General features: G+C 36.1%; 1 long non-coding RNA gene across 2 annotated transcripts in view; it reads left to right on the forward strand.

The window, feature by feature from the left end:
* LOC145512417 (uncharacterized) overlaps positions 1 to 12,992 on the forward strand; it is a 287,002-nt gene that overhangs the window by 23,979 nt on the left and 250,031 nt on the right. The window contains exons 3-4 of one of the 2 annotated variants that reach the window (XR_014058519.1): positions 2,407 to 2,466; positions 3,103 to 4,029. The exons of the other annotated variant lie outside the window; for it this stretch is intronic. This is a non-coding gene — a long non-coding RNA (uncharacterized LOC145512417). Of the gene's footprint in view, positions 1 to 2,406; positions 2,467 to 3,102; positions 4,030 to 12,992 lie in introns of those variants that run through there. 2 annotated transcript variants of the gene reach the window in all.

Raw genomic sequence — 12,992 nt, forward strand, 5'->3', positions numbered from 1 at the left:
AGACTCTATAGCAATGTCATCTGCTTTTTTGTAGAAAATATGTACACTTAGAATGTCAGCGAAAAACATTCAACATTCTAAATAATATCTCTATACTATATCTTTCTGAAAGCATCTGTTTTCACACAAGCACATGGGCATACACCATGAAATTTGAAAGTCTTCACAATTTTTGTAGCCGTTTTTCCATTCCTTATATCTGAGCAATTACAATTATTGGTTTTTCCTCCACAAGGCTATTTGTGTCCTTTCCTTTCTGTGTATTTACAGTGAATTACCCTAAATCAGTGCTCTCTCCCTCACTCCCCACACCCCCCACCACCGCACTTTCTTTTTGCTATTTTGAAAAATGAAACAAACTTCATCCATAGGTGACATACATTCCTATGCCAGTGTCTTTCCACTTTAGATGTAATAGGGCACATACTAGCTCCAGTTGTACCACTGTTTCTCATTCTTATCAAAGTTTACAAGAGAATATGAGTTACAATTCACGTACACTGGTTATCACAGTTTTTAGAGATAAGTCACAAAATTCAACACTTCTTTAGTAGCAAATTACTTAATAAAGATCTCTCAACAGACTGTGATACACTTAGTTGAAATTCCATGGACAAAACATTTAAGTATTAACTTCTCATTGAAAAACCCTCCTGAGTTCATAACCGGTTTTACTGGTTATTATTTCAGTTGGACAACTGATATTAGACATTAGTTACTGTCTTCCAAATAGTTTTACTTATGTTGTATTCCAAATTAAATGACCTTTCCTATTCTTTCCTCTGCAATTTAAATCATTTTCCAAACTTCAAGCACACTCTTCCTTATGTAAATTTATGTATTGTAAACCAGGAGAATTTCTCAAGAGTGTTCATAATCCAATTTGTGTTAATAGAAACACTGAAACCACATAAAGACCAACCAGAGAAAAGTGGGTAACAGACTGTTGCATATTCAAACAATGAAAAACCATATGGCTATGAACTTGAATTAAATCTACAAGCAACAATGGGCTTCCCTGGTGGCCCAGCTGATAAAGAACCTGGCTGCAATGCAGGAGACCTGGGTTTGATCCCTGGATTGGGAGGGTCCCATGGAGAAGGGAAAGTCTACCCCCTCCAGTATTCTGGCCTGGAGAATTCCATGGACTGTATAGTCCATGGGATCTCAAAGAGTTGGACAGGACGGAGCGACTTTCACAAGCAACAATTGTGGCGGATTCCAGGAAATATATATTGAGTAAAAGAAAAAAGTCCTTCAGGAGAACATACAGTGTAGTTATAGCCATACATTTAAAAACTTGTAAGAAGGAATTATTTATAGATGTAAACATTTAAAAAAAAAGAATAAAACTAGCAGTTATATGCTAGTAAGAATATGCCCAGGAATTATCGTCAAAGAAAATAACAGTGTTCTTCCTCAATAAATTTATGATTTGTAAATGTCACCTTTTTGTGATGTTTAATGAAAACAGTGTCACTCTGCTCATAGTCCATTAGTCTGCACTTGTCACATGATCCTGCTTGACTACAGCAGGTCTGGTAATTTTAGGCTTCCATGAATCTAAGAAGGAAGACTCACATGGATATTGTGCATAACACTTTATCTATGAGTGATAAATTTTACATTGAAAGAAACCTATATTTCCAAAATAAGATCATTAACACACTGAACAGGATATATCTATAGAATGATAATGATATATGGTTTACCCTAACAGTTTAACTGTATATTTTCAGTACTTTTGACAAAAACTAAATTTCCTTCACTGTTTTTATGTTGTCTTCAAATTCAAATGAAATCATAAGTATGGCTTCTGATATGACAGCTGAGCACATATACATTATTTCTTTGAATCATTCATCCAATCAAAAAGTTTATTGACTTTCTACTAAGTACAAATACCTGTTCTACTGTATGAAGTTATAATGCTCAATAAGTCAGATGAACATACTTGACTTTTAGAGATTACATTCTAATGGAAGCAGAAAATAAGCAATAAGCAACTACATAAACTATTACACTATTAATCATAGTATTATTTATTTCTCTCAGCTTATTTATTTTAATTAATGAAAAACTTTTAAGTACAAGGGGAGTGGCATTAATATGGTGATTGCAAAGAAAAACAGATGTCTATCATCTTTCCTTATGGTCTATTCCTCCTTAGTCTTTAATGTGTTCACATTCTTTAGTTGCTGCCTTCTTTAGTTACTCATATAAATCAGCTGTCATACACCATCCTATGCTAGTCACCTATATTCAAAGTGATTTCTATCAAGAGCTGTAAGTATTGTCAACTTGTCAGGAATGCCATTGCCTTGTGCTTTTCAACTTTGCAATTGCTGCTTGATTAACACTTCTGAAATTCTGTCAGCTTTTCTTTCCTTTGTTCACTTTATGCAGAATAGAAAAGAAGATGCAGTTTCTATCCATTAGCTTGGCAAAGTCAAAGCCCCTGTGAGGGTGAGTCCAATCTCATAAATCATGTATTTTTTAAATAGAAAAATAAAGATGACTGAATGGAGACTACCAACTAAATTGCCTAAAGGATTTCTGGCCTAAAAATTAAACATCCTTAGTTCTCAAGTCTTCATGTATAGGTTAAAATAGCTATAATGGAAAATAAAATATTAGATGATATTTACTGACATTATTCAGTGTATAATAATGATATCTTTATTTCTTCAAAGGAGAAAGTTTTAGATAAGGAAAAAACAATCAATTGTAGATTCTAAAATCCGAGAACTGGTATGAACTATAATCCAAGTATATTTGATATATTTTTTAAAATTTTTGATTTTGCTCATTGCAGTATAGCAGAAGGCACTAATTAATTGTTCTAAAGATCATTATTGTTCCTTTAGAAGTCTTAGATAAACCAGTGTGAAGGGTCACTCTTGGGTTAAGAAGTCTAAGTGTCTAAGAAAATGAAAAACACTTACTTTTATTTGAAATTATAGTGAAAAATACAGAACAGAATTGATTATGTTAAATTATAGATTTTCAAAATGAAAAGCTATTATAAGTAATGAATGACTCATAATATTGAAATGTTTTTTGGAGCATATTGTACCATAGCTTTTTTTTTTTATTTTTCAGAGTGGTTTCCAGATTGAAAATTTTACCAAGTAACTATAGAGGTATTTTAAGTGCTTAGAGTAAATGACATAGTTTCATATATTTTTACTTCAAGTCTGGAAGCAGGGTTGTTAATCATTAAGACATGAAGCTTAAGTAATTGTTAAACAATGGCCAAACTATCTAGTAAATGAAAAAGTAAGCCTGTTGGAAATGAGAGTATTAATCCTGAATACAATCATTTCAAACAATAAGATTCTAATGTTATTTTTATTAGTAAATGGATTATATAATTTACAATAGCATGCATGCTATATTCTCAAAGTTAATCAAGAGATATGTCTATTAGCTACAGCTAAAACAGTGTCTGTCTAGTCAAGGCTATGGTTTTTCCAGTAATCATGTATAGATGTGAGAGTTGGACTATAAAGAAATCTGAGTACAGAAGAATTGATGCTTTTGACTGTGATGTTGGAAAAGACTCTTTAGAGTCCCTTGGACTGTAAGGAGATCCAGCCAGTCCATCCTAAAGGAAATCAGTCCTGGGTGTTCACTGGAAGGACTGATGTTGAAGCTGAAATTCCAATACTTTGGCCACCTCTTGCCAAGAGTTGACTCATTGGAAAAGACCTTGATGCTGGGAAAGATTGAGGGCGTGAGGAGAAGAGGACGACAGAGGATGAGATGGCTGGATGGCATCACTGACTCGATGGACATGAGTATGGATGAACTCCGGGAGTTGGTGATGAACAGGGAGGCCTGGCGTGCTGCGATTCATGGGGTTGCAGAGAGTCAGACACGACTGAGCAACTGAACTGAACTGAACTGAAAACAGTGGAATTCAAGTTAAGTCTCAGAATGCAGTTTTCTTATTGGGAAAGAGATACAAATATCAACTTAGAGATGGCAAAATGAATGAAAAATTAAGCATAGAAAAATAGGGAAAAATTATAAATGAAAATTTTATATATATATATATATGTGTGTGTGTGTGTGTGTATATATATATAATATATGTGCTGCTGCTGCTGCTAAGTCGCTTCAGTCGTGTCCGACTCTGTGCGACCCCATGGACTGTAGCCTACCAGGCTCCTCTGTCCATGGGATTTTCCCGGCAAGAGTACTGGAGTGGGGTGCCATTGCCTTCTCCGATAATATATGTATGTGTGTGTATATATATAATGCAGTCAGTTCAGTTTAGTTCAGTTGCTCCGTTGTGTCCAACTCTTTGCGACCCCATGGAATGCAGCACGCCAGGCTTCCCTGTCCATTACCAACTCTTGGAACTTGCTCAAACTCATGTCCATTGAGTCAGTGATGCCATCCAACCATTTCATCCTCTGTCATCCCCTTCTCCTCCCACCTTCAATCTTTCCTAGCATCAGGGTCTTTTCCAGGGAGTCAGTTCTTCGCATCAGGTGGCCAAAGTATTGGAGCTTCGGTTTCAGCATCAGTCCTTCCAATAAATATTCATGACTGATTTCCTGCAGGATTGACTGGCTGGACCTCCTTGCAGCCCAAGGGACTCTCAAGATTCTTGTCCAACACCACAGTTCAAAGGCATCAATTCCTTGGTACTCAGCTTTCTTTATAGTCCAACTCTCACATCCATACATGACTACTGGAAAAACTGTCGTTTGACTAGATGGACCTTTGTTGGCGAAGTAATGCCTCTGCTTTTTAATATGCTGTCTAGATTGGTCATAGCTTTTCTTCCAGAGAGCAAGCATCTTTTATATATGTAATATAATACATTAATATACAAATTCTCAGTGGTTTTTGTACTTATTTCTTATTCAGAAGTTTGCTGATTGGCTTCAATGGCTTTATTTCAGGGGACTGGTGGGTTTAGATCTGCTCTACATGAGTTATTCCTGGTTCCAGGTTGAAAAAGCATTTCTTAACTGAACAGACACACAAGATGATTGTTGTATTACCTCTTTACATCTCTGCTTGGAACTATCATCCTTTTGACTACTTCTTTATTCTACTTGTCCAAGAAAGCCACATGGCCCATCCCTATCAGTAAGACAAGAATTCAGTTGAGTGTTACATAAGGGGAGAGTGAATTCTGCTAAAAATGCTCTATTTGGCCATAAGATGCTATCTTAGCCACACATCTGTAACTTCCTTTCTTCTCTATGGAAAAAACCAACCACTGAAACCCAAGGAAGATATACCAGAATTATCAACAAAACATTTTTAATAATTTGTATAACAAAAGAGAAAAAAGAGAAGGGAGGGAAGGAGAAGGAATGAGAAAGAGAGGGAGAGAGAGAGTGTACTAAGGAGGAAGGAAAGAAACTTACTACACTTAATGGAACAAGTTCCTATTCCAAAAGGGGAAGTAATCATACTGCCAACAGCTGTAGAAATTCCAAAATTTGTTAGCAGACCCTAGTACTGTTGGCCTGGGAGTAGCTTGCTGTGTGTGCTAAGTCGCTTCAGTTGGGTCTGACTCTTTGTGACCCTATGGACTGTAGCCCACCAGACTCCTCTGTCCATAGGATTCTCCAGACAAGAATACTGGAGTGATTTGCCATACCCTCTTCCAGCAGATGGTCCTGACCCAGGGATTGAACCTACATCTTTTATGTGTCCTGCATTGGAAGGCAAATTCTTTACCACTAGCACCGCCTGGGGAGAAGCTTACCAGGCCATTGTTTGTCTCAGGTTTTGGCTTCCTACTCTAGATATTTCTGATTATTTTATGATATTACTTGCACACACTTGAAAGAGTTATTTGGAAACATTTCCTCTTTGCTGGCTCAACAGTTTTGTCTGTCAAATTTCTATCCATAAAATACTGGACGCTCAAGAGTAAATTTCCATTTCATAGTCTGAAACTTTCTCTTCATTCAAGATGGCAGTTTTGCTTAGTTTATTTTCAGGAAATGTCATCAGTTTTCCATGAATTATTATAACTTGTGAATTTATTTTATTCAAGTCACACCCACCCACAGTTGTTTCCAGGAAATGCCTATGTCTTTCTTGAATACAGATTCTTTGGACCTTTAAGACAGTCTCTTTTACCTAAGCTTTTGTATGTTTTAAATTAATTCATTTTACTGGGGACGGCTCTTAATTCAGTCAGAGGTGTCTTAATATAACAGTTATTATATGTCAAATTTTACAGTGTCTGAATTCTTTCCTTTCTCTTTTATCAATCCTCTACCAAGCAGTATATTAGCCAGATTTTGTGATTTTAATATTATTTTCAAACATCCAAAAGGATGTAGTAATAAATATTGTTACTGTCTCACTGGCCTTCATGCTGACTGATGAAATTCTGCTTTCAGGTGTTACACTGGATTCAGATCTAGTCCACAGGTTTTATTTCTTTTTTATTTTTATTTTTTTGAGTGTTAAGTTGAAAAATCAGTTTCTATTGTGGCACATGTTCTTATGGTAGAGGGTAGGTGGTAGATAGAACTCAGCAGCCTTCTTGAAGACTGTGTTTAAAGGAGACACACTGTATCACTTCCACACAATACCACTGACCAAAGTAAATCATATAGCCAAGATCCAAATCAACAGGATGGGGAAGAATAGCACTTCCATGGGAGGGTGGGGGTGGGGAGAGATGAATATTTAGTGAATAATCATAAAATTAAAACAGAAGATCAACAGGTCCTCACATATGATAAATATAAAGGCACTAAATTGCCTATCAAAAAGAAATCTTCAAATCTACATTAAGAAAGAAAAAAAAAGATATATTCTAAGTGAAAAGCTTAAAGCATAAAATCTCCACAAAATTAATATTAAGAAAATGTATTCAAGTTAATAGTAAGAAAATAACATTGGTATAATTAATATCAGATAAAATAGACCTTATGATAAAATTGCTATTCAAAATGAGGACCACCATAATATGATGCAAGAATTTAGGCTTCCAAAAAGAAATGTGTTTTTATAGACCTGGATGACCTAATAAAATGCCTCAAAATAAAAGGAGATTAAATTGGTAAAATGGCAAAGAGTGAGTTAATGCATCCATTGTAACAGAATATATTCCATTACAAATACCTTGAGTCTATAAATGAATAAATTAAAATTTTGATAACAGCCATAATACATTACATGATTTCACAATTACTCCTTAATGAGTAATTAATGAGAGTAACAACAGATGTGGCCTTCTAAATTTTGCTTAAGACTTTTGAATGCATAGCTCACTGATTTGTCCCAATCTTAGGATAGATACAACTTTTACTGAATTGAGGCAAATTCATATTAATAGATGAAAATGTATTTAATAAAATAAGCATTTTTCTGTTAATTGAGCTATCTCTTCTCTTGACCATTTTGATGTTCATATTTAAAAGAGCCATCTACCTCTTATTAACGAGGACTTTTTCTTATAATAAAATCCATTTGACTAACTTATAAATTAATTAATAATTATCAAACGCTTGGAATACATTTTACTCTTTCTGTAAACAACTCAGTTAAGCTGATTTAAATACGTAAACATTTAGTTGCACCAGTTCTGATTATACAGTTTAAATTTGTATCTCTTTTTGGCTCCCTTAATCTCTTTATTGATTTAAAATCATGATAATTTTTCTTGCCATTAATCATAAGTATAAAATATAATTGGGCTTCCCAGGTGGTGCTAGTGGTAAAGGGCCCACCTGTCAACACAGGAGATATAAAAGATTTGGGTTCAATATCTGGGTGGGGAAGATCCCCTGGAGGAGGAAATGGAAAACCACTCCAGTATTCTTGCTTGGAGAATCCCATGGACAGAGAAGCCTGCCAGGCTACAGTCTGTGGGATCACAAAGACTGAAGCAACTTAGCATGATTAAAATATATGACAGTCTCAATATATGACAGTTCTAATATTTTTAGACCCATCCTCTAAGTAGTTTTCTAGTCATGATGAGACAGCAGATGTGGTACATAGAAAAAAGCATCTGAATATACCCTCAGTGTTCATATTTTATCCATCTAACATTATATTAAATATATTTATCTTATTAGGCTTGTGACATGTAATAGTGAACAAAACGCCTATTTTATGCCCTCACAGAACTGACATGCTAAAGGAAGGAGATAGAACGTGTGTGTGTGAGTGTGCTTGGTATCTCTCTGTGTGTATAGAGGTATACTTACAGGTGTGTACACATGGGCGCACACATACATACATGGGCTAAATACATGATTATTTTCAGTGAAAGAACTAAAAGTGGGTTAAAGGTGTTCTACATTAAACAGAATGATCAGAGAAGTTTTCTCTGACAATGACTTTTGAGCCCCACTAGACCTGTGAAAATAATTGTGGCAAGAGCTTGAGGGGTTAGAACAGAAACTGCAAAGATTTGTGGCACAAAAAAAAAAAGTGAAGTAGTTTGAGAAATTGGAAGTTGTGTGTGTTTTTCATGGAGTGAATACTAGGGAAGATGGAGTACATATAAATGGAGAATTAGGCAAAAGCCAGGGCACATAAGGCAAAATTTAAGTTCACAATGAGAAGTTTGGATTTTCTTTTTATGTCTGTTGGAAAGACTTTAATGTTGTCCAAATTAAATTTATATTGCCTTTTAAAAGACCACTCAGGACCCAGTGAAAGAGAAGCATATTGGGAGTTGTGGGAGGTAAAGCTGCAGTAAGCTGATGCCACATTATACCAGGTAGTGCAGGCATGTTAGGATTATCGAACTGATTCTTAGGCCACTGAGGAGGCACTAAGGTTTTAAAATAATGGAATGGGCTTATCACATTAGTATTATTTCTAACAATAAATAAAAAATACATTTGCAGTGTATTAAACTTGCAAAAAGATAACAACACAAGTAACTTCTTATGACTTTTACTTATGTACTTTAGGACAGGCACCTTGAGATTTGATTGATGGAAGAAAGTGCAATAAGATATGATTTGGATGTGATACTTTCTTTAATATATAAACAAAAACTCTTAAGTTCCATCACTCTGCTAAAATTGCTGAAGCATTTAAAAATGCAAGGTCCAAATAGTCTATATGATAACAGTTATCTTTTTTAGAAAGAGAGATATATATTCTTTTAAAAATATACAGTATAACAAATGCATACAGATAATTATTTGAGCTTCTCCTCCAGTCTGTATGACATTTGCTATGAGAACCATAATTTTAATTCTTTAATTTTTATTTTTGTACACATGTGTGAGAGCAAGTACACTAGAGTTTTGAGAGTAAGAGAGAGCAAAACAGAAAATATGAAAGAGAAAGCATAGAACAGGAGGCCACACATTGGTCAGATGGGAAGAGTTTCAGTATTAGAGAACTTGGGACAGTTAACAATCATAATATACTCAATATACTGTTGCATAAGTATTTATATTTTTAATAAATTGCATACAATAAAATAGTACTGAAATTCATTTGTATTAATGCATGTCAACAAACAAATGCAAACACACACATAAACTATGTAACTTTAACACTTTCTGAAACAAAGTTGGATATGATTAAACTAGCAAAAATGATTATCTCCTTACGTGCCAATATTTTTCTACCTAAAAGTCCAACTTAAGCTTTCTTCTGATTTATAAATGGGCTGGACCAGAGGGTACAAAGATAAATCTCTTGGAACAGCTACCATCTTTCAGAATCATTAAGCCTTGAAATGAATTTCATATTTAGCTGACAGTGCTTCATTTTATAAAGAAAAGTTAGGCATTGTAACAGTCTTCATGAAACAAAAGACAATAATAATGCAATCAATATCATCAAGGTTCTTGTTCAATTCTAAATGTACTAATAAAAGTATTTTTAAAATTTCAGGTCTGCTTTACTAGATATGCTGCTGATTAATTTTATGTTTTATCTTATTTGATTCTAATAATGATTGTCAATGGAATCCCCCCACATGCACACGCAAGCACCAGAATTAAGCTCATCAGCAACTGTGGTAGCTAGTTCAATATTTCATCTGATTTTAGTTGCCTTCCTTATCTCGGAGAGCTAGCAATAAGCAGTGACGTGAAGGAAGATCTTAATTCTCTGCCCAGGAATTGAATGTGAATAGGCTGGATGAAAATGAGGAATCCTAACCACCAGACCATCAAGGGCTGGAGGTTAGAAGCAAATTTTCCCTGGCTCTTTGCCCTCATTGAAAAATTCATTTATCAAGGATGCAAAAACTGTAAAAACAGACAAAGTTTGTTGTTAGAGACAAAGCACAACAACAAGTGGAAGAGCACACAGAGAGGCAGTTTGTTTAGGAAAGACAGAAGCAAGGCAGAGATGTCCACACCAAGAGAAAGGGTGCAAGTATCCCCCTTAATGAGGAGGAGGACAGTAAAGAGGCAGGTAAATCATTTATATAGGGCACTTCTTCCGGGCCTTTGTTTCAGTTCAGTCCAGTCACTCAGTCGTATCCGACTGTTTGTGACTCCATGAACCGCAGCACACCAGGCTTCCCTGTCCATCACCAACTCCCGGAGTCCACCCAAACCCATGTCCATTGAGTCGGTTATGCCATCCAACCATCTCATCCTCTGTCATCCCCTTCTCCTCCTGCCCTCAATCTTTCCCAGCATCAGGGTCTTTTCAATGAGTCAGCTCTTCGCATCAGGTGGCCAAAGTATTGGAGTTTCAGCTTCAGCATCACAATGAATATTCAGTACTGATCTCCTTTAGGATGGACTGGTTGGATCTTCTTGCAGTCCAAGGGACTCTCAAGAGTCTTCTCCAACACCACAGTCAAAAGCATCAATTCGTCTGCGCTCAGCTTTCTTTATAGTCCAACTCTCACATCCATACATGACCACTGGAAAAACCATAGCCTTGACTAGACAGACCTTTGTTGACAAAGTAATGTTTCTGATTTCAATATGCTGTCTAGGTTGGTCATAACTTTCCTTCCAAGGAGTAAGTGTCTTTTAATTTCATGGCTGCAATCACCATCTGCAGTGATTTTTGAGGTCAGAAAAATAAAGTCAGCCACTGTTTCCACTGTTTCCCAATCTATTTGCCATGAAGTGATGGGACCGGATGCCATGATCTTAGTTTTCTGAATGTTGAGCTTTAAGCCAACTTTTTCACTCTCCTCTTTCACGTTCATCAAGAGGCTCTTTAGTTCTTCTTCACTTTCTGCCATAAAGGTGGCGTCATCTGCATATCTGAGATTAGTGATATTTCTCCCAACAATCTTGATTCCAGTTTGTGCTTCCTCCAGCCCAGCGTTTCTCATGATGTACTCTGCTTATAAGTTAAATAAGCAAGGGGACAATATACAGCCTTGATGTACTCCCTTTGTTTACTTTTGGCCAATTATCTTGCTTCTTTTTCCACACCTGACCTACACTACACCTCCTAAGATGCATGTACAACTTTTGCCAAGATGGATTCCAGCCCAGAGGCATATGAGCCTGCCTTGACATCACATATTATGATGTGGCACACACTCCTTTTGACCCCCGAGGAGGCTTTCTGCACATGTGCAGTATCTCCTTTGCCATAAGGATGAGAAATATATGATCTCCCGATCCTTTACTCAAACAAATTTTAGCCCCTCTCGTTCTGCCATGATTGTCATCTTAAAGTGCACTCTGGAGACAAAGCCTGATTTTGTTTACCCTGTTTATGTTGTTATTTCTATTTTAAAGTGCAAACAGGAAGCTAGATGTAAATATCTAATCTGGAGCCCATCTATCTATTGTCTCATGAAATGCAAACAGGAAGCTAATTTTAAGTTGTCTAGCCTGAAACCCACTTTTTTCCTGCACCGTGAAAAACAGGAGGTTATTTGTAAATGCCTAACCTGGAGCCCATCTATCTCCTGCCTCATTGCTTTCTCTGTATCATCACTTCTTTCCTTCCTTGCTTTTTTTTTTTTTTTCTTTCTTTTACTCCAAAATAAGAAATTTGGACTTGAATACTTAGAATCTGCTTCTAGGAGTACCCATGCTAATTTGGTGCCAGAAATGGGACAGAGTAACGGATACTCATGAAGAGATTATGGAATTATATTACTTACCAATGAGATGGCAAACTATTTCTTGTTTTAAGTGGTGTGGTTTAATTGCCAGCATGTAAAAGCACTACAATCATTAGAACTCCTACATCCCATGAAATTAGGATGGGATACAGATCAAAAGAGTTGTGCTGACATTTGCAACCTGTATTTTGTTTGAGGAGAAGATGGTGATGGTAGTTGTGAATATACTAGAGTTGGTTGGTTGGGTTTTAAATGCCATCTATGTACTCAAGGAAGAAAATGACAGGCAGTGACAAGCACGAGGCAGCCTACTGTCAGATTGGTAAATTATGTGAAAATCCGAAATTCTGCAAAAGCCACGAGTTCTCTATGAGAGGACTTAAAAATACCCATATCCTATTGACAGAAACAGAGCATAGGACTTGAGTTCGGAGAACAGATTTTCAGAGGAGATATCTTTAAATCTCTGAAAATTCTTCTTCACTGAAGACATATCTCTGATAGATTCTGCTAGTCCCTGACACCTAGGATGGGGGCATCCAGTTGGAGGTGCTTAAGAACCTTGATCTCTAAACCTACTTACATTAGGATAGAAACCTACTCATGCCTTAACAATGTGCAGAAGCCTCAACTACAGTGGATACTTCAAACAATGATACTTGTCCTGTTCAACTTTTGCCCTCACGTTCTGTAAGGTATTATAGGTCTTTGGATAGAATCAAATCTCAGCATGGCCTGACTTAGCAATCATTACACGTTTCAGGAGTAAGGGTATTAACCACCGAAACCCCTATAAATTCAGGCTAACGTATTCATAGAGGATAGTGAAAATATGAATGGAAATGTATCTTGAGTTACTGAAGTGAAGTGGTGAGGCAAATTTGTCTAAATACAAGAAAATTACTTATATAGATTACTCTCATGTAACATAGGATTCAGCCTTCTTGAGCTGGTCTTAACTTGATACTTGAATGATCTC

This window comes from Giraffa tippelskirchi, chromosome 1 (assembly GCF_054371585.1).
Source record: "Giraffa tippelskirchi isolate mGirTip1 chromosome 1, T2T-mGirTip1v1.2.pri, whole genome shotgun sequence".
NCBI classification, from domain to species: domain Eukaryota; kingdom Metazoa; phylum Chordata; class Mammalia; order Artiodactyla; family Giraffidae; genus Giraffa; species Giraffa tippelskirchi.